We start from the raw sequence: 25962 nt of genomic DNA, 5'->3' as shown, positions 1-25962 counted from the left end.
TAGTAAAAAAAAAAATGAATAAAAATGCAATAAAACTATCCCCTATTTTGTAAACGCTATAAATTTTGCGCAAACCAATCGATAAACGCTTATTGCGATTTTTTTACCAAAAATAGGTAGAAAAATAGGTAGAAGAATACGTATCGGCCTAAACTGAGGAACATTTTTTTTTTATATATGTTTTTGGGGGATATTTATTATAGCAAAAAGCTCTATTTTTGTTTATAGCGCAAAAAATAAAAACCGCAGAGGTGATCAAATACCACCAAAAGAAAGCTCTATTTGTGGAAAAAAAAGGACGTAAATTTTGTTTGGGAGCCACGTCACATGACCGCCCAATTGTCTGTTAAAGCGACGCAGTGCCGAATCGCAAAACCTGGCCTGGGCCTTTAGCTGCATTTTGGTCCGGGGCTTAAGTGGTTAAAGTGTATGTCAGGGCAAAAATAAAACTTATTTGGTACATCTTTGCAATACATGGCTGTTTCTCTATGTTTAACCACTTCAGCCCCGGACCATTTTGCTGGTCAATGACTGGGCCACTTTTTGCGATTCGGCACTGCGTCGCTTTAACTGACAATTGCACAGTCGTGCGACGTGGTTCCCAAACAAAACGGGCATCTTTTTTTTCCTACAAATAGAGCTTTCTTTTGGTGGTATTTGATCACCTCTGCGGTTTTTATTTTTTGCGCTATAAACAAAAATAGAGCGACAATTTAAAAAACAATGAATATTTTTTACTTTTTGCTATAATAAATATCCCCCAAAAATATATAAAAAAGTGATTTTTTTCCTCAGTTTAGGCCGATATGTATTCTTCTACATATTTTTCGTAAAAAAAAATCGCAATAGGCATTAATTGATTGGTTTGCGCAAAAGTTATAGCGTCTACAAAATAGGGAATAGTTTTATGGCATTTTTATTAATATTTGTTTTTACTAGTAATGGCAGCGATCTGCGATTTTTATCAGTACTGCGACCTTATGGCGGACACTTCAGACACTTTTGACACATTTTTGGGACCATTGGCATTTTTATAGCGATCAGTGCTATAAAAATGCATTGATTACTGTAAAAATGTCACTGGCAGGGAAGGGGTTAACACTAGGGGGCAAGGAAGGGGTTTATTATGTTCCCTAGGTGTGTTCTAACTGATGGGGGGTGGGACTGACTAGGGGAAAGGACAGATTGCTGTTCATACATTGTATGAACATGCGATCAGTCAATTCTCCCCCTGACAGGACCGGGAGCTGTGTGTTTACACACACAGCTCCCTGTTCAAGCTCTGTAACGAGCGATCGCGGGTGCCCGGCGGTGATCTCGCCTGCCGGACACGCGCGCGGCACCAGGGGCGAGCAGGGGGCTGGAATGCAAAATCACGTAATATTACGTGATTTTGCGCAGCCGAGCCAACCTGCCACCGTAAAACTGCGGCGGCTGGTCTGCAACCAGTTAAAGGATAAGTTCACTGTTTATAAAAAAAAATATATACACATTTTTTTGCAGGTAAAAAAAATGTGCATTTATTATATATATATATTTTTTTTATGTAATCTTTATATGTAAAACAGAGAATAAAGCTTAGCCAACAATGCCCTACTTATGAGGTTTGCGAACAAGACAACAGAAATAAGTTCATCGACATATAGGCTACAAAAACATAGGGTATAAAATGGAAGGAAAGGGAAACTAGGGAAAAAGGGAAAATGTAAAGCATCATAGCTAAGGGGGTTACCCCCTATTTGATCCAAGGGGTTACCTTGGGAAAGCATTCTGACTGTATAAAACACGAGACCCAAACTGAGGGCCAACTTCAAAACTCCAGGGCATCTCACCATGAAGCGGCCACAGGGGACCCCACCATTATATTTTTCTTTTGGAGCCTGTGAAGCATTGCACCGGCAATCAGCAGATTGCTGGTGCCATGTATGTCTCCTTCAGATCTGTTAGTATATCTGCATGCAAAACAAACCTAACTATAGAAAAGAGGGGCCAGATTCACATAGGTTAGCGGATCTTTAGATCCGCGTAACCTATCTGATTTAAGATCCGCCGCCGCAAGTTTTTGAGGCAAGTGGTTAATTCACAAAGCACTTACCTCAAAACTTGAGGCGGCGTATCGTAAATCCCCCGGCGGAATTCAAATTCCGCGACTAGGGGGCGTGTAGTATTTAAATCAGGCACGTTCCCGCGTCGATCGAACGGCGCATGCGCCGTCCGCGAATTTACCCAGCGTGCATTGCGGTAAATGACGTCGCAAGGACGTCATTGGTTTCGACGTGAGCGTCCAGCCCCATTCACGGTCGAGTAACGCAAACGACGTAAAATTTTTAAATCGCGACGCGGGAACGACGGCCATTCTTAACATTGGCTGCGCCTCATAGACCCAGGGGTAACTATCCGCCGGAAAAAGCCGAACGCAAACGACGTAAAAAAAAAGTGTCGGGGGGTCGTTCGTTTCTGAATCGGCGTATCTCCTCATTTGCATATTCGTCGTGTAAATAAACCGAAACGCCACCTAGCGGCCGGCCTGGAATTACAGCCTAAGATCCGACGGTGTAAGTCACTTACACCTGTCGGATCTTAGGCATATCTATGCGTAACTGATTCTATGAATCAGTCGCATAGATACGACCGACGAAATTCAGAGATACGACGGTGTATTAGGAGATACACCGTCGTATTTGTGAATCTGGCCCGAGGACTTTAAAGGTACTACATGTTTGTAAAAAATAATCAATATTTTATTCTACAAATATTAAAAACATATATGATGTTTTAAGAAGACAACAATATTTCATGTAAACATTGCAAGTACATAAGAAACTCTTATATATCATCACTCATCAGACTTTAGCGATGGGATGCTTGCTGTGATTTTCGACACGTTTCATTGCTCCATGCTCGCTTCATCAGGAAGATAGCAACAGTCAACCTCTATAATATTAAACAACATAGTCGTCAAGACAACAGTATAATAACAAATATCCAATACAGGTTTGTTCTCCCTATTAGGGAACGAATAATATTACATACCTATACTTTGCATGTAAAAGAATCATAGACAAAATGATACACACAACCACCAATTATAGGCTTCCTGGAACAGATAGGTCAGCTTCTCCAAAGTTAGTCCATTCCAAATCCCCATAGAAAAATAAGAGGGAACCCATCAATGAGACTAATCTTGCATCATGTATAATACTGTTGAAAGTAAAGAGGGAATATTAATGAGTGATAGTATGGCACAACTCAAATAAAGGGGTATATCTACTTGTCAAAAAGGACTGTAATCTCCATATTCCAATCATCTACACCAGCCTTTCCAAAAATTTCCCAAATAGTCATGATAATTTCATGGGGGTTACATTTTCCAAACTACACCCCTACTCCCTGTCAGTATATCTGTGTACCCATACATCCGATACAGGCAGGCAGACGCACTGACAGAAAGAAATCAATTAACTATCACGGCACTCCACAGCGCTGTGTGGTAGTTCATTGAGAACTACAAGCGGACAACCGCAAAGGATGTCGGGGCTTGTAGTTCATTCACACACAGAGCTGTGTGAATGAATGACGTGGCCATTCTTCCCATACTGTACTGCTGCCACAGAAGGGGGGGGGGGGGTAGCGGGAAGCTGCTAGCGGCTGCGGCATTGGGAACATGTTCCACCCTAAAAACGTTCTGTTTCAGTCAGAGCCGGTTCACACTGGGGCGACTTGCGATCCGACTTGTCGCATCAAGTCGTCCCAAGTCGTGCTGTAGAGAAAAACAATGGAAGTGAATGGGAGCGGTGTTAATACACACGACTCAAGGCGATCCGACTTCAGAAAAGGTTCCTGTACTACTTCAATCCGACTTGTAGGCGATTTGTACCCATTGATTTCAATAGAAGTCGCCTCAGAAGTCGGATCACTGTCTTAACTGAAGCGACTTTCCAGGAAAATAACATACATTTCTCAGGCAAACCCCTCCTGCCCCCCTCCCTCCCCCTCCCTCTCCCAGAGCTGATTGTTGTTTTATTGGCCACTGGAAAGTCTCCTGTCCTGGAGAGGACTTCAAGTCGTGTTGTAAATCTCCCCAGATCGCCCTGTGGTTCATGTTCAAGTCGTGTCGGAGTCGCCTCTGAAAGTCACGCTGGAAGTCGTGTCGCCCTAGTGTGAACCGACTCTAAAGGTGAACTTATCCTTAAATATATTTAATAAACACTGAAGGTTAAAAAAAAAAAAAAAATTGTTTATCTGCCAGAAATCCAATGGTTTTCCAACTTTTGTTTGTGTTGAAAACACAGTGCCTTTTCTGCCCTGCCTGTAGGACGACAGAATTTAACATATCCCCCACCCCTTTCTGTCCTTTACATGCAAATATCGGTTTCTTTCCCCGCAAAAAAAATAAATGCTGCTGCCTTGAGTCACAAGAGCCTGCCCACACACTCTCTGTAGGGAAAGGGCTCTTGGGAGATGTAGTTTTGGGGAAGAGACTATGGCCTCGTACACACGTCCGAGAATCTCGTCAGGAAAAACCCGTCGTTTTCCCTGACAAGATTCTTGGCAAAAAACTCTTGCCGCCGGAGTGTACTGACTTTCATTTCAAAAGAACCGCGGTTCTCTTGAAAGGAAAGAGCACAGTGACGTCATCGTGAAACGCGTCTACCTGACCTTGTGTTGGTGTCTTTGGTGTTATCACTTTGAACAATAAAAGGCAATCGGAATACCTGAATGTGCAGCTATTTTTTTTTCTATTAGATTAACAAAGATAAGCTAAATACATTGCTCAAATTTCTTGCTGAATCTGCCAAAATTGAGCTGTGGGTTGTCTCGTCGGTACAACCACCCTACAGGGTCTATGCCCAGCTTTAGGGTCCTTTCACACGGAGCGGACCGTTTCTGTGTCCACTCCGTGTGTCCGCCAAAGCTCAGCGGGGATCATCCGATATCCCCGCTGAGCTGTCGGTGGATAAGGCGGTCCCCGCACACAGTGCAGAGACCGCCCTGTCTCTGCTCCGCTCTCCCCTATGGGGGATCGGATGCAGACGGACGGTCTGTCCGTCTGCATCCGTTCCGTTCCGCTGAACGGAAGAAAAATAGGGTTTCCTCCGTTCGCAAAAGCGGATCCCGACGGACGCGGACGTTAGCGGATGCTCCATCCGCTAACGGACGCGATCCCATAGGGATTCATTACAAGTCCGTAAATGAACTTGTAATGAACGGACGAACGGTCCGCTAGTGTGAAAGGATCCTTAGTTAGCATTTGTTGGGAGAAAGGACAGTTGATGAGTCAGTTTTTTTGGCCTATAGACTGTTCCCTCAGTAATAGTTTTTTAAACTGACACTAAGCAGATACTTGGTCAATGTTTGCAATGTGTCTCTGGAGCTAAATGCCATCTAAAGTCCAGGGCCAACTTTATATTTGTAGGTATATTTTCAATATAAGTTACAGTTTTTCACCATACAGGCCTTTGCCAAACAACCAAGCTTTACTCTAGCAGAACGAGAATTAGGAAGAGTTTAATGATAAAATTAGTAAATTCCTGTCTCATTTAATGTCTAGCCGTGACAAACTGACTTGGAGGAGAGAAAAAAAGGCATGCCGTCATTCCGAGGCCGTTATTATTATCCCCAGCTAATTAGTTTAGCAGAGCAATATAGAGAGTGTGTGACTCCTTAGAGCACCAGTTCAGACAGGGTTTAAGTCAGACATTGGCATGTCCTGTGGAAAGCTACTGAGAGACACCTGTTATATGAATCCAATCATTAAAAATGTTTACAACTCTGTTTATTTTTAAGCAGCATCTTAACTAGTACATCTTTTTGCTTCGCCTTATTACTAGACTACAGATTTTATATGGAAATTAGATGGGAAAACACAAATACTCCCTAGATAAACAGTGTTGATTTTTTAACCAGGTGTTTACTCTGAGATTTAGTTAAAGATGGCCTTTAGAGGATTCAAGTCTGGCTTTGAAAATGTTAGTCTAGAGCGGTAGTGGGACTGAACCAGCAGGAAGATGATTTAATACAAAGCAGCGCTCGCAAATCTAGTCCTCAAATATTTTTAACAGATCTGTTTTCATTGCTTAGCTACAGGGATTGCAATCAAGCTGTCCGATGATTTAGTGCAATGATATCCCCATTTGCAAGTAAAGTTCTGTTTATCTGCAAATAAGATAACTAGGTACACATTGATGAATGATAATACATTCCATGCCTGAGATGTGTTATGTTTCATTTTTGGAATGTCTGAACTTTTTATATATGTTAACAGTATGGGGACCTGACCTTTTTTTTGCTGCAGTTCAGTAACACGTACAGGTTTCTTCTTTATCCTGTCCAATCAGCATGCTCCTTGCACTGCAGCACCACTGATGTTGGGTGTTTCTCCCTGTTCTACTGTAAGCTTTGCTGTACAGGGGGAAGTACATGCTAATTGATTTGCATTGTTTCACAGGTGGGTTAGTGTCACCTCATGGCAGGAGGCCAAATTTCTTCTCAAGGCCCCACATATACAAGGATAACATCTAAGAGCCGGTTCACACTGGGGCGACCTGACAAGTCGCATACCATTCTATTCAATAGAACTGTTCTAATAGGAGCGACGGAAGACGCTCCGACTTAGAAAAAGGTTCTTGTACGACTTTGGGGGCGACTTGCATTGACTTCTATACAGAAGTCATTTTGCAAGTCGCCTCTGAAGTCGTCTTCAGGACGCCTTGTCAAGTCGCCCCCGAAATGGTGCCGTCCCAGTGTGAACCGGCTCTAATACACCTACCAGTGACACTGACTACAGAGACATTTTGAGGGAAATAGCACTAATTGTCCTCCACCTGATCTTCACAACAAACTTTGCTCCTTATGCCCTTTACATACGATCGGATTTTCCGATGGAAAAAGTCCGACTGACTTTTTCCATCGTAAATTCCGACCGTGTGTATGCCCCATCGGAAATTCCGATGAATTCCATCAGAATTTACATAGAGAACATGTTCTCTTTTCCTCCGATGGAATTACTTCGGAATTCCGATGTGAGATTGGTCGGCCTAAAGCCTGATCGTGTGTACGGGGCATAAATTACTTTGCGAGGCCTTGCACACACACGGTTCCAGGCCCAGTCCTTAGCAGGTTTCTGCTGCCCAGTAGGGTACACCAGGCTGGTCTTGGAACCTCCATCCCTGGCCACCACAGTTCCTTCTCCCAAGCTGGCTGCTCCTTTTTCTTATCACTCTTCACTTCATAAGCTCAAGGGTTATCTTTAACTGTACTCTTCATTCCCCAGTTCTCCCAATACACTGCAAAGCCCACTCCCTTTCAAAGTACCTCAGACCAGACAACGTCTCTTAACCAGAAACTTCTCTACTGAATAAAGTTTGAATTTACAGTTCTTAGTGGTTTCCAGAATAACACAAATGGTATAACATTCAGAGTATCCATTATATTTACATCCTTCCTCACTATACACAGTACTCAGGACTTAGGCTGTACGGTGTCATGTTGATGGCCATATCTTATAAAAGATTTGGTGCTTATCCCAAAATGCAGTACAGATCGAACAGTCCTCGGAACAGGGGCAGCACAGTTGTGTAGTGGTTAGCACTTTCACTTAGCAGCAAAAAGGGTCGTTGGTTCGAATCCCAACCACGACACCATCTGCCTGGAGTTTGCATGTTCTCCCTGTGTCTGCATGGGTTTCCTCCAGGTACTCTGGTTTCCTCCCACACTCCAAAGACATGCTGGTAGGTTAATTGGATCCTGTCCAAATTGGCCCAGTATAGATGTGTATATGACTGTGTGTCCCAAGTGTGTCGAGATCCTACAGGGTAAATGACCACACCAGCCAGGAAGACGCTGGCTGCAAAAAGCAACTAGAGGAGATTCAGTTTGCATGTGTAGCGCTACTTCCCCTTTTTAGGCACAGTGATTGCAAGAGGTTGATACCAAGTCAAATTCAGGAACTTACAGTATACTGTATTTAAAGAAGTGTATTTAAGGATGTATTAATGAATTCAGAGCTACATTATTTATTGTCTTTTGTATCTGCCTCGAGTTTGAATTTAATTTAAAAAATGTAAATTTTTAATTATAAGACCTTTTATATATTTAAAGGTACATTACGTTGTGTCTTCTATAGCTACTTGAGGTTTAGCTTTCATTAATTTATTTATCTCCAGAAATGTTTTATTGAGTCAAAGAAAAAACATACACAATAGCAAGACAATAAGAAAGTGAAAATTACAACAGCAGTGAACGAGGATCCATGGATCACTTCGGGCAGTACAAGTAAGGCAAAAGTACAAAACCAATTCAGTAAATAAAACAAATAAAAGCATCAAGAGCAGGTTAATGGGTGTACCCAAAAGCCAAATGAGTTGTTGCACTGTAACCCAACTTGGGAAAAATTGTCTTTCATTTATTTTTAGATAAAATAAATAGGTAGTAATAGATACATTACTTTCAGAAACCAAGGCCTATTTAGATATGTAAACACCCATGAAGTTACAAGAACTGCTAAATGACAAAAACAACAATTCTTCCACAGGTTACCAGTAAAGGATGTGCATATATGGAAAGCTAAAAAAGTAGAAGAATGGGGCGCTTACTCAATACTAAACACTAATCTGTGAAGGAATGTGATGAGCATAATGATAACCAGAAAATTACTATTCTCTATGCATCTTTTTTATACTATAACGTCTATGGGCCAAATCCTCAAAAGGGATACGCAGGCGGAACTGCTGTTCAGCCTGCGTATCCCTGTGCCTATCTTTGGAACTGATCCTCAGAAGCAGTTTTCCAAAGATAGGCAGAAGATCTGACATCTGTAAGACACTTACACTGTCAGATCTTAGGATGCAGTACCGCATCCGCCGCTGGGGGCATTTCGCATTGAAATGCCGCTTTGCGTATGCAAATGAGGACTTACGGAGATCCACAAAGCTTTTCAGCTTTGTTTTTTCTGCGTAAGTTTACGTTTGCATACGTAAAATTAGGGCTGCTTTTACAAGGTGTAAACTGTTTACACCTTGTAAAAACAGACCTTTTTTTCGATCGCCGCGATTTTTTTAAAATTTTTAATTTTATTTTTCGGCGCGTAACTTTTTTTTTACCCGACGCAACTTTATTGTCCCGTCGCAATCCACAAAGCCCGGCGTAACATAATTTTGCGCGCTGCCCGTCGGGAAAATGACGTCACGAGCATGCGCAGTACGGCTGGCGCGGGAGCGCGCCTCATTTAAATTGTCATCGCCCCCTGCAGAAGAGGACCGCCTTGCGCCGGAGACATTTAAGTTACACGGCCGAAAATTTCTAGGTACGTGCTTTGTGGATCGGGCACTTAGGTAGAAATTTTCCGCCAGTGTAACTGGTAAAAGTTAAGTTACGCCGCCTGGCTGAGGATTTGGCCCTATATTATTTTTGTATGTACACAAACTGCTTTAATAGTACTTACTCAAAATGGCCTCTAGGAACAGGATGGTGCCTGCCCCCTACTACCCACGCATTAGAAAAATAAGGAAAGGTGAGATTTAACGAGTGACGAAACAAGCTCCAGCCAATACGATGTGCCTTTTTAGACTCACATTTGCATAGCAGTGAAGTGTGCTCTATTGTTCTGTGTGTAAAGAGCTTGGCACTGCCTGTAATAAATTATAGATAAGGAAGTAGTTGAACTGAACAGATGTGTCAGTGAGTTACTCCCATGCGTGCACGCATCTCTACACTTTATAATTTTAGAACAGCAGCAGATATTCAGCCTGAACCCCACTGAGGTTCACCCCCATTACAAATCTATAATCAATATATCAAAATTTAATGTAATAATTATGTAACAATAAATTACTCCATGTGCCAACCAGCCCCCAAGCACTAGGGGCCAAATCCTCAGCCAGGCGGCGTAACTTAACTTTCAGCAGTTAAGTTACACTGACTTAAAGTTTTTACCTAAGTGCCTGATCCTCAAAGCACTTACGTAAAAATTTCAAGCAGTGTAAGTTAAGTGCCGCCGTCGTAAGGCGTTCCTCCTCTCCGGGGGGCGTTTACAATTTAAATGAGGCGCGCTCCCGCGCCGGCCGTACTGCGCATGCGCGTGACGTCATTTTCCCGACGTGCATCGCGCGAACGTAATTGACGCCGGGCGGCTTTGTGGATTGCGACGGGACACTAAAGTTACGACGGGTGAAAAAAAGACGCGCCGGGAAAACAAAGGGCCAGATTCACGTAGCGCAGCGGATCTAATAGATCCGCTCGTTCTACGTGAATTAAGATCCGCTCCCGCAAGTTTAGGAGGCAAGTGGCTAATTCACAAACCACTTACCTCCAAACTTGCGACGGCGGATCCTAAATCCCCCAGCGGAATTCAAATTCCGCGGCTAGGGGAGTGTCATATTTAAATCAGGCGCGCTCCCGCGCCGATTTAAATACGCATGCGTCGTCCGGGGAATTTCCCGGCGTGCATTGCTCCCACTGACGTCAATAGGACGTCAGTGGTTGCGACGGGAGCTAGACTTGCGACGCGCGTGTTCGTGAATCGGCGTACGCAAACGACGTAGGAAATTTCAAACTCGACGCGGGAACGACGGCTATACTTAACAATACTTACCCCTGCTTTTAGCAGGGGTAAGTATACGACGGGTACCGCGCTACGGAAACGACGTAAGAACACTGCGTCGGGTCCGCGTACGGTCGTGAATTTCGCGTATCTCGCTGATTTACATATTATTCAGTGTAAATCAGCGGGAACGCCCCCGGCGCCATTTTTAATTCAAAAAAAAGATCCGACAGTGTAACACAGTGTAACACTGTCGGATCTCAGCCCTATCTATGCGTAACTGGTTCTATGAATCAGGCGCATAGATAGGACCTGAAAAAAGCTGAGATACGATGGTGTATCTGAGATACACCGTCGTATCTGCTTCGTGAATCTGGCCCAAATAATTTAAAAAAAAAATGACAGCGTCGCTCGGCATGCATTCCTGAGGGAGAACTCCATGCCAATTTTCAATGAAAAAAACGGCATGGGTTCCCCCTCAGGAGCATACCAGGCCCTTAGGTCTGGTATGGGTTGTAAGGAGACCCCCCTCCGCCGCAAAATTGACGTAGGGGGTCCCCCTACAATCCATACCAGACCCGTATCCAAAGCACGCTACCCGGCCAGCCAGGAAGGGAGTGGGGACGAGCGAGCGCCCCCCCCCCCCTCCTGAGCCGTGCCAGGCCGCATGCCCTCAACATGGGGGGGTTGGGTGCTCTGGGGCAGGGGGGCGCACTGCGGGCCCCCCCACCCCAGAGCACCCTGTCCCCATGTTGATGAGGACAGGACCTCTTCCCGACAACCCTTGCCATTGGTTGTCGGGGTCTGCGGGCGGAGGCTTATCGGAATCTGGGAGTCCCCTTTAATAAGGGGGCCCCCAGATACCGGCCCCCCACCCTAAGTGAATGGATATGGGGTACATCGTACCCCTATCCATTCACCTGTAGGCAAAAAGTAAAAGTTAATAAACACACAACACAAGGCTTTTTAAAATATTTTATTATTCTGCTCCGGACGCCCCCCCTGTCTTCGTTATTAGCTCAATTACCAGGGGGGGCTTCTTCTTCCACTCTCCGGGGGTCTTCTCCGCTCTCCGGGGGTGTTCCGCTCTCCGGGGGGGGCTTCTCCGGACTCCGGGGGGGCTTCTCCGGACTCCGGGGGGCTTCTTCCATCTTCTCCCCTCTTCCGCTCTTGACTCGGCGAACCCCGGTTCTTCTGCAGCTCTCCGGTGCCTTCTTCTTCAGCGCTGGCTGCCTGCTATGTTTGTGTGTTAGCTCGATTTCAAACAGGCAGCCGGCGCGGTCTTCTGTGATGTCAGGGTCTTCTGGTCTTCTGTTCTTCCTATGTTGCCTCGTCGCCTGTTGTCGCTGTAATGATGGAAGCGCGCCTTGCATCACATTTATATAGGCATCGCCGTCCCATCATGCTCCGGTAGGTACCCACGTGGTGGGTGCCTACCCATGTGCACCCACCACGTGGGTACCTACCGGAGCATGATGGGACGGTGATGCCTATATAAATGTGATGCAAGGCGCGCTTCCATCATTACAGCGACAACAGGCGACGAGGCAACATAGGAAGAACAGAAGACCAGAAGACCCTGACATCACAGAAGACCGCGCCGGCTGCCTGTTTGAAATCGAGCTAACACACAAACATAGCAGGCAGCCAGCGCTGAAGAAGAAGGCACCGGAGAGCTGCAGAAGAACCGGGGTTCGCCGAGTCAAGAGCGGAAGAGGGGAGAAGATGGAAGAAGCCCCCCGGAGTCCGGAGAAGCCCCCCCGGAGTCCGGAGAAGCCCCCCCCGGAGAGCGGAACACCCCCGGAGAGCGGAGAAGACCCCCGGAGAGTGGAAGAAGAAGCCCCCCCTGGTAATTGAGCTAATAACGAAGACAGGGGGGGCGTCCGGAGCAGAATAATAAAATATTTTAAAAAGCCTTGTGTTGTGTGTTTATTAACTTTTACTTTTTGCCTACAGGTGAATGGATAGGGGTACGATGTACCCCATATCCATTCACTTAGGGTGGGGGGCCGGTATCTGGGGGCCCCCTTATTAAAGGGGACTCCCAGATTCCGATAAGCCTCCGCCCGCAGACCCCGACAACCAATGGCAAGGGTTGTCGGGAAGAGGTCCTGTCCTCATCAACATGGGGACAGGGTGCTCTGGGGTGGGGGGGCCCGCAGTGCGCCCCCCTGCCCCAGAGCACCCAACCCCCCCATGTTGAGGGCATGCGGCCTGGCACGGCTCAGGAGGGGGGGGGGGCGCTCGCTCGTCCCCACTCCCTTCCTGGCTGGCCGGGTAGCGTGCTTTGGATACGGGTCTGGTATGGATTGTAGGGGGACCCCCTACGTCAATTTTGCGGCGGAGGGGGGTCTCCTTACAACCCATACCAGACCTAAGGGCCTGGTATGCTCCTGAGGGGGAACCCATGCCGTTTTTTTCATTGAAAATTGGCATGGAGTTCTCCCTCGGGAATGCATACCAAATGCCGTCGCTTGAATGGGCCTTTACAAGGTGTGACTAACTTTACACTTTGTAAAAGCAGCCCTAGTTTTACACCAGGCAAACTAACACTTACGGCGTAAAAACTAGGTACAAAAGCTTTGAGGATCGCCCTAAGTGCTAATTTGCATACTAACAGAGGCATTTCGACTCGAAATGCCCCCAGTGGCGGATGCGGTACTGCATCCTAAGATCCGGCAGTGTAAGTCCCTTACAGATGTCGGATCTTCTGCCTAACTTAGGAAAACTGCTTCTGAGGATCAGTTCCAAAGTTAGAACCAGAGATACGACGGCTTACGCCGGAGTATCTCTTTTGTGGATATGGCCCTAGAAGTCTAAAATCTCTACCCTGCTGTTTCAGAAGATGTCTCTTTGGAAATTATAATTTTTTTTGTCCATATGTACCGTATATACTCGAGTATAAGCCAAGTTTTTCAGCACATTTTTTGGTGCACTCGAGTGACCTTTTTGCGCCTGATCTCCCGGATTTTGGGAACCTGGTACCGGCCGGCCATAGGTCCCCTGGACCCCAAACTTGGCACACATATAGCCCCACTCTTCCTCTATAAGTGTGGAAAGTTTTTTTGTCCGGGGAACCTACTGCCGGGGAGCACATATTTTTTAAATTCGGGCACCCCTTCCATGTTAAATGGTAATTTCTCCGGTAATTTTGGGGACCCAGTACCGGCCGGTACATGTAGCCCCAGTTCTCCTCTACAAGTGTACAAAGTTTGCTGTGTTTGGGGACCCACGGCCGGGGAGCAGAGATTTTTCAAAGCCAGGCACCCCTTCTATATACTCCCATGTTAAACGTAAGTCTAGTCATGGGCACAGTGAGGCATGGGCACAGTGAGGCATTGGCACAGTGAGGCATGGACACAGTGAGGCATGGGCACCGTGAGGCATGGGCACAGTGAGGCATGCACATGGACACAGTGAGGCAAAGTGAGGCACAGTGAGGCATGCAGATAGACACCCTAGGCTTATACTTGAGTCAATAAGTTTTCCCATTTTTTTGTGGTAAAATTAGGTGCCTCGGATTATATTCGGGTCGGCTTATACTCGGGTATATACAGTACTTATTTCCAACTCTATGGCTCTTAAAAAAACATAATACAAGGAGTATTGTTTTATTCAAGGTTCATTTGCACCATTCTTAGAAAATACCACATGCCAGATAACACAGCACAGAACAAAATATCTCAAAACATGGAACACATAAGGTGTGAAGGTGTTGTCTCCCATACAGATATATACTCTTGTACACGATTTACAGAAATGCATTAATATTTGATATTACACAGCAGCCATTCTCAACAAGGGTTATATAGAACTCTAGGGTTCCTCGAGCTGTGGCTGATTGACCTCCCATCTGACGGTGTCTGCATAGTTCCAGGACCAACACTATATGGCAAATACAGCAGCATGACCCAATGATTGTTTTAGCTGCTATTAAGGGTGGCGATCTATCTTTATTCTTCTTACTGACCACATATGTACAGGTATGTGGCTTTTTACACGCACATGAACTTTAATGGAATCCCAGTCTTAGTCTGTGGGGTTCAATATAGAGTTTCTCAACACTTTGCAGCTATAACAACTTTAACTCTTCTGGGACGGCTGTCCACAAGGTTTAGGAGTGTGACTATGGGAATATTTGACCATTCTTCCAGATGTGCATTTGTGAGGTCAGGTACTGATGTGGAGGAGAAGGCCTGGCTCACAGTCTCCACTCTAATTGATCCCAAATGTATTTTATCGGGTTGAGGTCAGGACTCTGTGCAGGCCAGTCAAGTTCCTCCACTCCTAACTCACTCAACCATGTCTTTGTGAACCTTTTTTGTGCACTGTTGCCAAGTCATGTTGGAACAGGACGGGCCATCCCTAATCGGTTCCCACAAAGTTGGGAGCATTAAATTGTCCAAAATGTCTTGGTATGCTGACTCCTTAAGAGTTCCCTTGGAACTAAGGTCCAAGCCCATCCCATGAAAAACAACCCCACACCATAATCCCCCCTCCACCAAATGATTTGGACCAGTGCACAAAGCAAGATTCATAAAGACATGGATGAGTGAGTTTGGGGTGAAGAAACTTGACTGGCCTACACAGAGTCCTGACCTCAACCCAACAGAACATCTTTGGGATGAATTAGAGCAGAGACTGTGAGCAAGGCCTTCTTGTCTACATTAGTGCCTGACCTAACAAATGCACTTCTGGAAGAATGGTCAAACATTTCCATAGACACACTCCTAAAGCTTGTAGACAGCTTTCCCAGACGAGTTGAAGCTGTTATGGCTGCAAAGGGTGGGCCGACTCAATACTGAACCCTACAGACTTAGACACCATTAAAGTTTATGGCCTAGATTCACGTACGGCCGATCTACGTTGCGCGGGCGTAGCGTACCGTATTTATGCTACGCCGCCACAACTTAGAGAGGCAAGTGCTGTATTCACAAAGCACTTGCCTCCTAAGTTACGGCGGCGTAGCGTAAATGGGCAAGCGTAAGCGCGTGTAATTCAAAGTAGGCTGTAGGGGGCGTGTTATATTTAAATGAGGCTTGACCCCATGTAGATGCATGGCCGAACAAATGGCGCATGCTCAGTATCACGTCGTATTTACGCCCAAAGATACGTCGGCTCAATGCCTGTGATGTGAACGTAATTTACGCACAGCCCTATTTGCTTACGACTTACGCAAACGACGTAAAAAGATACGCTTGTTCCAACGTCCATACTTTGCATGGGGTGCGCCACCTAGAGACCAGCTTTATCTTTACGCCGGTGTATCTCGAACGTAAGCGGCGTAACTAATTGCGATGGGCGCATGTACGTTCGTGAATTGGCGTATCTAGTCATTTGCATATTCTACACTGAACTCAACGGAAGCGCCACCTAGCGGCCAGCGTAAATATGCACCCTAAGATACGATGGTGTAGGAGACTTACGCCGCTCGTATCTTAGCCTAATTTAAGCGTATCTGGTTTCCAGAATACGCTTAAATTTATGACGGCGCAGATTTGGACTTACGATGGCGTATCTACTGATACGCCGACGTAAGTCTCTGAGAATCTGGCCCCAAGTGTGTAAAAGCAGGTGTACCAATACTTTTGGTAATATGGTGTATATAAAATTTAAAATACACCAGAATGCCTACACTGAGAACCCCATGTACTTAAAGAAAAAGTGATTTTAGTTTCTAAGGGGGACTGTGTTATTAAAATACATTTATATTCTAAATAGGCCTGAAGAGGTTAAAATGCAGTGGACCAATGTGTCTGAAAGGCAACTTCTCTGTGTAGCCCATACCAGCCAAGTACATATTTTCATGCAAACATTTTTTTTTTTTTTTTTTTTTTTTTTAACATCCAGTTTATTGAAAGATAAATTAGATGAGCAACAATGGGAGGCACAGCTCCCAATATAAGCATAATACAGAACTTTAAACATTCCAATAAACAGTGCAATATCTGATGCATGTACAGTACCTCATTGTGTCTGTTCAAAAAGGAAAGAAAAAGGCGATCAGTGAGGATCAAAGGCATATTATCAATGGTACCCTATGAAATATACATCATGTAACCTCAAAATTAACATTCTGAATAAGTTCGTCGTATTGTATGAAGCTTCTATAAGTAAAAGGTCAGTAAGAAAAGAGAAAAAGGGGTTAGAAGGAGCGAGAGGAAGGAGGGAGGGAGGGGAGTGGAGGACACAGTAGGAAAGCGAGACAAGTAGCAGCCCCAGGCCTGCGCCCAATGATCACAGCATGTCCACAGAGGTGCCTCGGACCCTGTCATCCGGGCACCGCTACCAATCTATCATAATCTGCAGAGCATTTAAATTGAACCCAAGGTGACCAGGTGTGGAAAAACTTCTCGGTACGTTCAGATGCTTGGGCTATTGTTTCTTCCATGTCATAGAATTCTTTTACTCTGGACAGCCAGTCTCGTACCGAAGGGACCCGGGACGATTTCCAAAACAAGGGTATAAGGGCCTTGGCCGCATTTAGGAGGTGTTTGGATAGTGAGTTTTTGTAACTCCGAAAGGACATGTTGGAAATGTGTAGAAGGCAGCAGGCGGCGTCGAGTTTGAGCTTAGTTTCTGTGATCAATCTGATCGTGTCGCATACTGTTTGCCAGTACGGAGCAATTAGCGGGCATTGCCACCATATGTGGATCAGGGTACCCCTTTCTGCATTGCACCTCCAGCACGTGTCAGGTGTTTGTGGGAACCATGAGTGTAGCTTCACCGGGGTGGCGTACCAGTGGGTGAGCAGTTTGTAGGCGGTTTCTTGTGTTCTGGTGCTTAGGGAGCATTTATGTGCAAAGGTGCAAGATCTCTCCCATTGGGGCCCTGAAATCGGAATATCCAGAGCTTGCGACCATCTCTCTCTGAATCTGTCATCACCCTTTACCGGTTGATCTCTGAGCCAGGCATATGAAATTGAGGTAGATTTTTGTATAGGTACACCTGCCAGGCACACCGACTCCAACTCCGTGGGTTGCCTGTTAAAATTTGGTCTTCTGGTCGTGTGGTTCAGGTAGCTCCTTACTTGGAAGTAAGTCCATAGGGGGAGGTCAGACCTATTAAGGGCCACCTTGAGGTCCCCACAATCTCGGAACAGACCGGTTCGGAAACAGTCCAAGGCAAGTATGGGTCTAGCTGTGTCAGGGGTGCGGAGAAAGCTGTTCTCTATCCCCGGGGGGAAGTCAGGGTTGTTCCACAGGGGAGTCAGTGGGCTCAGTGAGGTTGATAAGTTCATTCTCCCGGCCAACCTGTGGAAAACTCTCAATGTGGTCCCCATCAGTGGGTGTGTCTTTAAAGATGTAGGATAGCTGGCCCATGGCATCCAGGGAGAGAAGTGTAAGGGAATGGGGCTAAGGTCATCCTCAATTTGTATCCAGTCCTTAAGATTGCGGTGGCAGTGCCAATCTATTATCCTTGTTACGTGTGCCGCATAGTAGTAGTTTTTGAAATCTGGAGTACCTATTCCCCCCTTATGTTTAGGAAGTGTCAGTAGTGTGGCTTTAATTCTCGGGGGTTTGTGGGCCCAGATGAATCTTTGTTGTATTGCAGAGATCAGTTTAAAGAATTGTAGGGGAATCCTGACCGGTAGGTTGCGGAACAAGTATAAAAGTTTTGGCAGGATCACCATTTTGCAAATAGCTGCCCTCCCGAACCATGAGAAGTTGCGGGCATTCCACAACTTTAGATCTCTGTCAATTGCTGTAAAAAGGGGGGGGGAATTGCGAGTATAGATTTGGGAAATGTCTGATGTTAGCCATATTCCCAAATACCTAAGGGCGGACGTTTCCCATCGAAAGGGGCATATAGTCTTGAGTGTCTCTACCGCTCGGTCCGGTAAGGTTATGTTTAGTGCTTCCGATTTCGTAAAATTAATCTTAAAATTGGACACATAGCCGAATAGTGTGAATTCCTGCATGAGAGATGGAAGGGATTTCTGGGGTTCCGTCAGGAAGAAGAGCAAATCGTCGGCATATGCCGCAATCTTATACTCCCTGTTCGCCAACGAGAAACCTTGTATCGTTTTTTCGGCGATGATTCGTCTAATGAAAGGCTCTAGGGAGAGGATGAAGAGTAGGGGTGAAAGGGGGCATCCCTGTCTGGTGCCATTATGTATTTGGACTGCGTCCGATAGGGAGCCGTTGATCTTGATTCGGGCTGAAGGGTTTTTGTACAGAGCGGCTATCCAGGATCTCATGTGGAACCCCAGACCTATGTGCTGACAGGTGTCCATCATGTAATCCCAGGCGATCCTATCGAAGGCCTTCTCCGCGTCGGTGGACAGGAGAAGGCCCTCGATTTTCTGGGTGCGTGCCGCATATATTAAATTGAGTGCCTTAATGACATTGTCCCTGGACTCCATGCCCGGCATGAAGCCAGCTTGACTCGGGCCTATGATATCATGTAGAAGGGGGCGTAGTCTATTGGCCAGAATTTTTGCCAACAACTTAACGTCTAGATTAAGGAGTGAAATCGGCCTATAGCTAGCACAGTTTTCGGGATCTTTATTGGGTTTTGGTATGACAGCTACGTGGGCTGAGAGGAATGTAGGGGGCACGTCCCTAGGGGATGCCAACGAATTTAGGGCCTTTCTCAGGGGATCGACAAGGATTTCTGTAAAGGTTTTGTAATACATGGAAGTAAAGCCGTCTGGGCCTGGACTTTTCCCAGTTTTGAGATCTTTAATAACTGACTGCAATTCTGAGTTTTCTATAGGCAATTCTAATTGAGAGACTACGTCCTCCGGTAGGGAGGGGAGCCCGGATTCTGTCAGGTAATCTCTAATCTCCTGACTTCTAGATTTAAAGGGGTTGACAGGATTTCCTTGAGCAGGAAGGTTATATAGGTTAGAATAAAATTCGTGAAAGTGTTGGGCTATTTTGTCATTGGTCACATCTAGGGAACCTGATTTATTCCTTATACCCATAATGTTATGTGCTGAACTGGCGTCTTTCAAGGCCCTAGCCAAAAAACTGCCTGACTTGTCGCCGTGCTCATAATATACCTTCTTTTTAAAGAACAGAAGGCGTTTAGCTTTAGAGTCAAGGAGCTGTTGAAGGTCCTTCCTAGTGTTCAGTAATGTGCTTGCTGACCTTTCCGAGAGGGACTGTTTGTGAAGCGTCTCAAGGTTATGAATCTTATCTGAAAGGAGTTTGATGGTTTTTTCCCTTTCTCGTTTGCGTTGCGATCCCATTCTAATGAGTTCCCCCCTTACTGTACATTTATGGGCTTCCCAGATAGTCAGGGGATCCATGCCCGGGGTGTTATTACGTTCAAAGAATTCTTTTAGAAAGATGGTAATGTCAGGGAGCAGTAGTGTGTCTGTCAACAGGGACGAGTTAAGTCTCCAGGAGTTGGATTTAGGAGGCGGCTTGTGTAAATTGAGGGATAGTGAAGTTGGGGCATGGTCTGATATAGTCTGGATGCCTATGTGTGCCCCTGTAACCAGAAGAAGATCTCTCTGAGTTGTAAAAATATAATCTATTCTGGCATGGCGATTATGGGGAACAGAGTAAAACGTATAGTCCTTTCCTTCGGGGTGGGTAAAGCGCCAGGAGTCTATCAATTGCATAGACCCCAACATGGACTTAATACTTTTAAGTATTAATATGTAAAAAGGTACTACAGCGCTATTACTAAAACCATATAAAATACTAAAGATAAGCTGCAGACACGTGAGGTGCACAAAACCAAAGTGAATAAATAAGAAAATATTGTGTTGCGCTAATAATCAAGTAAAAAATTGCATACATATATATATACACCATATACATAAATAAGAACCCCCTACACCTCAAATCAGGGAGGTATATGTGCAAAAGATAAACAAAAACCACTCAAAAACTATAATGTGAAAAAATTCAAATAGAACCAGCAAAAATAGTTCATGGAAAAAACACAGTTCAGTACATAGGCTAATAGGAGACAGGTGTGAGATCCACAGTCCTTTGGTGTGCAGCTGTCATAGCAAAAAAAAAAAAAAAAAAAATATAAAACCTTTTCCTTCTGGACTCCCCGAGCCATGAATAAGTCAAGTGGCTATTGACGATACGCGTGGGGGAGAAGCCGAGTGACGCGATCGACGGTCGAATCCGTCCTTCTGAGGAGATCGTAGCACTGAGCGGCGTTCAATGACTGATTGCAGTTGAGCCTTTTTACCATCGAGGTTCCGTGAGTGCAATCATTGTATTGCAGGGTTCATTTCCCATTTTATTACGTAATTTGCACCATATATCTTTCTTTTCTCCTTATGAGCGGCTGATATCCTGTGTTAATCGGGGAGTCCAGAAGGAAAAGGTTTTATATATTTTTTTTTTTTTTTGCTATGACAGCTGCACACCAAAGGACTGTGGATCTCACACCTGTCTCCTATTAGCCTATGTACTGAACTGTGTTTTTTCCATGAACTATTTTTGCTGGTTCTATTTGAATTTTTTCACATTATAGTTTTTGAGTGGTTTTTGTTTATCTTTTGCACATATACCTCCCTGATTTGAGGTGTAGGGGGTTCTTATTTATGTATATGGTGTATATATATATGTATGCAATTTTTTACTTGATTATTAGCGCAACACAATATTTTCTTATATACTTTTAAGTATCCTATACGTGATGGAGGATTTGCCTGTCGAGGTGTCTGCTAGAGGGTTCAATGGTATATTGAAATCTCCACCTAAGATTATACACCCAGAGCCAAAACCCTGGAGCATAGATAATACGTTTCTGCAGAATGTAAGATGAGAGGAATTAGGGAAATACACGTTGGCCAACGTGAGAGGTACCCCATTACAAGTCCCCTTCAGAAAGATAAATCTTCCCTCCGGGTCTAGGAGTCTGTCGGTAATGTCAAAGGAAGCATGTTTACTGATCAGTATGGAAACTCCCTTTGTTTTTGCTAGGCTATTCGTGGCGTGATATGCCTCAGGGAAGTAGGAGTCAGTGAGCCTTGGCACCTGAGCGGTTTTAAAATGTGTTTCCTGTAGGAAAACAAATTTCGGCTTACCTTTCCTGAGCTCCCTCAGGAGGGTTGCCCGTTTTTCAGGGGTGTTCAGTCCCCTCACATTGTGAGAGATCACCGTAGGGTTCTGGCCGAGAGATGAGTATGCCATCTTGGTGATGCAGAGAGAGACGGAAGGCCGCTGCAGGAGGTAGAGATCGAGCACTGAACTAATCAGGAAAAAAACAAGCGTTAGTTTCAAGGCAGTAAGTTTTGTCAAATATCTGTGCGCCTCACTAGGGTTGAGACTGGGCATCAGGTAAAGCAGGGAGGCAACAGGACTGGAGCCGCACACAGGGGGGAGACAAGGGAAGATGGAGGGGGAGGGAGGAGAAGGAAGGGGAAGGGGGGGAGGGTAAGAGTGGAATTAAAGATTGTTAGCGATATGAAAGATGCAAAGAGGATAGGTAATCTTCCTATAGACCTAATATGGTTTCAAGGATATCAAGTAGTGTGTTGTGATGAACCCCTGGAGGTCCCTCCCAACGCACTATGTGGGGGGTGTCAAGGCAGTTAGGGGAAGGCTGAGGTCGCCACAAGACTGGAAATTAAACTCGTAAAAAGAAGAGAGAAAAAAATTGTCTTGCGAACCGGAGTAGTCGACCCACAACCCATGAGAAAAAACAGAAAATAAAATCTTCTTCTTAAATAAGTGCAACATATATGTCAACTCTGCACATTCTAGTATAGAAAGGTAACAGGTATCTAGCAGGAAAAGCTAGCAGGAGCAAGTTATGGGAAGAGAGCATCAGTGTAACAGAACATAATAATAAAAAGAAAAATGAAAGGAAAAAAAAAAGGGAAAACCAACCCCAAGTCCTGGCATACCCTATAAGGATGGTGAGGTAATCATGGGTGATATTGCTCAGGTAGTCTCAGATCAGTTCTTACCTCCCACCCCTAGACACCTCGTAATACCCAATCATAGAGAGTAAACATGGCAGTGATATCCAGCCTGGGGAAACGTAAACAGCGAACACATTAAGGTCAGCTTAGACTCACTGTATGTTCAAGAGGGCAAAACCTCCATAACCCCCTCCCCTCCTACATCAACCCACCCCAAGAGCCCAAGGACCAAGGGGGCCGATGGCGTGATGTCAGGGGATATTAGTGTATAGCAACTTGGGTTTCCTTGTCCCGTGCATATTGGAAGAGAGGGGGGGGGGGGGGTGATCTCACCACACCGCAAAATCATGCCGAACAGAGCATTTCAGAGATTTCAGTTGAGACAAGTCACGGGTGTCTAGTCGTGGGGGCAGCCAGGATCTATCGTGTAGCAGCATCTCTTGTTCAGTATTCCTCCAGAGCCCTGGATGACCGGGGTTTGTTGTTAGGGGTGCCTGTTAGTGATCCAGCCACGGAACCACCTCTGCGAGAGGTCTTCTGCTTCTTGGAGAACCGGTTGTCAGGGGAAGTCAGCGGGGATGCCGGGGGGCTCCTTTCCATGGGGGTCAGGCGTAATTCCTGGTACCACTCAGGGAGGTCAATGAGGTCTAGTTGCAAGGCAGCGCAAAAATCGGGAAGATCTGAAGGAGAGCGTAAAATAAGTTGTTTGCCGTTGTGGTTCACCATGAGAGCAAATGGAAACCTCCACGTGTAACGCAAGTCTTTCTCCCTGAGCTTGTCGAGAAGAGGGCGTAGCGCTCTGCGATTTTTCAGAGTGATCTGGGATAGATCTTGAAAGAGCATTATCGTTTCACCATTGTGAACTATCCGTTCATTTCTGCGCGCTTTTCTCATAATGTCCTCCTTCAGAGCAAAACTCTGAAGGCAACAGATAACGTCACGTGGTGGCTGGTTATCGGGGCCCTTAGCTCTGAGCGCCCTATGAGCGCAAACAAAATCTATAGCGGTGTCCTCTGGCCTCTCGAGTAGGCCGTTGAAAACTCTCTGTAAGGCCAGCGGTATTTGATCAGCCTCAACTGATTCGGGGATCCCCCGCACCCTTATATTACACCTTCTTCCCCTATTGTCAAGGTCTTCCAGGTGCCTATTAATGTCAATAAAATGCTCAGCATATGAATGGGAGACCTTCTCCAATCTGCGTATCTCCCCATCCCTGCGTCTTCCCTCTGCCTCCGCCATTTCCACCTTGCCATTGAGGACCATAAGGTTTGACTTCAAGTCAGTGATGGCTGCTGAAAACGTGGACTTGATGTCCGCAGCTATTCCGGTCATGTCCTCGTAGGTAAGGGGCCTATGGTTGCGTGAGTAGCCCTTACCCGAGTCCTCGATGGCGGATTGGGAGTCCTCGCTGAAGTCCTCCTCGGCGAGCGGCGGCGCCATCTTGGGCCTCGTTGCGTTGTCTCGAGCAGAGGCCTGGGTTTTGAAGATATCAGCGATATCTCTCCCTTTTGGGGTGGCCGAAGAGCGGCGGGATCTCGTGTGTGGAGTGCCGTACGATCTCCTGTGCATCCTGCAGTCAAGCTGTGCAGAGAGACGAGCTTTAGGCTGTGGGTACGACGGAGCTCCCGGATTAAGCTGCCGTCTCCATTGCGCGCCAAGCCACGCCCCCCGCAAACATTTCTTTTTATGTAATGTTTGATATTCAGAGATAAACTATTGATAATCATAAATCTAATAAGCTTCAGGCACATGGCCGCAAGAGGGTCTAACAGCGTACATTCGGACATAATTCTCGGCCTAGGAGTCACAGTTGCAGCCTGCTATCAGCAGTCTGTCAAGATTAATGCCAGGCTGAAGTACACACCAACTGTACACAGATATATGTACATCTGAGTGGTGTTTGGGTACAGGGATGTATGTGCTGCCCCAAATGCAGACTATTACTCCCGGCCAGTGAATTGTGCCAGAATGTACCCTGTGGCCCAGATTCAGAGAGACTTACGACGGCGTATCTCCAGATACGCCGTTGTAAGTCCGAATGAGCACCTTCGTAAGTCTGAATGAGTGCCGTTGTATATATGCGCCTGATTTATAGAATCTGTTACGCATACATTCTGCCAAGATACGAGCGGCGTAAGTCTCCTATGCCGTCGTATCTTGGGTGCATATTTACGCTGGCCGCTAGGTGGCGCTTCCGTTGATTTCCACGTTGAATATGCAAATGAGCTAGATACGTCGATTCACGAACGTACGCGCGCCCGTCGCATTTAGTTACGCCGTTTACGCAAGACATACGCTGGCGTAAAGATAAAGCATGTCTCTAGGTGGCGCAGCCCATGCAAAGTATGGACGTCAGAACAAGCGTATCTTTTTACGTTGTTTGCGTAAGTCGTACGCGAATAGGGCTGTGCGTAAGTTACGTTCACGTCGTAGGTAGTGTTCGACGTATCTTAGGCATTCTATCCGATGCATGCGCAATGGGATACGTCCAGGGACGGGGCATGCGCCGTTCGTTCAAAACGTCAACCACGTTGGGTCACGATTCATTAGCATAAAACACGCCCACCTCTTCACAATTTGGATTAGGCGCGCTTACGCCGGGACATTTACGATACGCCGCCGTAACTTAGGACGCAAGTGCTTTGTGAATACAGCACTTGCCTCTCTAAGTTGCGGCGGCGTAGCGTAAATACGATACACTAGGCCCGCCCACACTTACGCCGCCCTACGTGAATCTAGGCCTGTATGTCTATCTTCTGGGTGCGTTCATGAAGTAATACTCTGGTTCTAAACAAACCTTGTATTAGAGAACTATGTCAGATAAATTCATTATGTATTGCGTAATAGACATTGTGCGCTATAAAATATAATAGCATTCCACCATTAAATCAAGCCTACTTATGGTTTTGATTGATAGTGTACAGCATACTGTATGGGCTTTGTTGACCTTGTCCTTGCACAAGAAATTAATATTTAGACATAGCTCAATATCTACTCTAAAGGCTAAAGGTCTTTATTTTTATTTTCCATTTTTTTCTTACATTTTTAAAAAGAAATTATCAACATAATACAGTACATAAAGGCGCCTCACAAATCATATTTTATAGAATTAATATATGAAGATGACAACAAATTATAAACTACCGCATAGACATAATAGAATATTCAGTTAAGGAATATAAGAATGTGGTGCTCAGTGGAAGGAAAGTATACAGCGTATTAGAACAGTAAATAGATTTTTTTTTTATGGAAACCTGTAATGACACAATATGGAGGATGATATTAACCACTTAAAGCGGAGGTTCACCCAAAAAACAAGTAACATTACATTCAGTATACCTCAAACATGTACAGTATGCGTTTTTTTTTGGGGGGAGGGTGTACATACGGTATTATCGGTATTTTCCTACCGGCTTCCGGGTACTCGCTCCCGCGGGAGTGGGCGTTCCTGTGCAGTGCCGCAATGTCATCTGGGAATTCGCCCATATGATTGACGTGCCTGAGAAAAACTCCCCCTGGCGGATAAGGCGTGTCACGACTTTCCGAAAGTAGCCGTACCGCGAGTCGGCTTTATACG

Source organism: Rana temporaria, chromosome 7 (assembly GCF_905171775.1).
Source record: "Rana temporaria chromosome 7, aRanTem1.1, whole genome shotgun sequence".
Classification (NCBI taxonomy): Eukaryota; Metazoa; Chordata; class Amphibia; order Anura; family Ranidae; genus Rana; species Rana temporaria.
The sequence above is the reverse complement of the archived record's forward strand: the minus strand, read 5'-3'. Positions refer to the sequence as shown.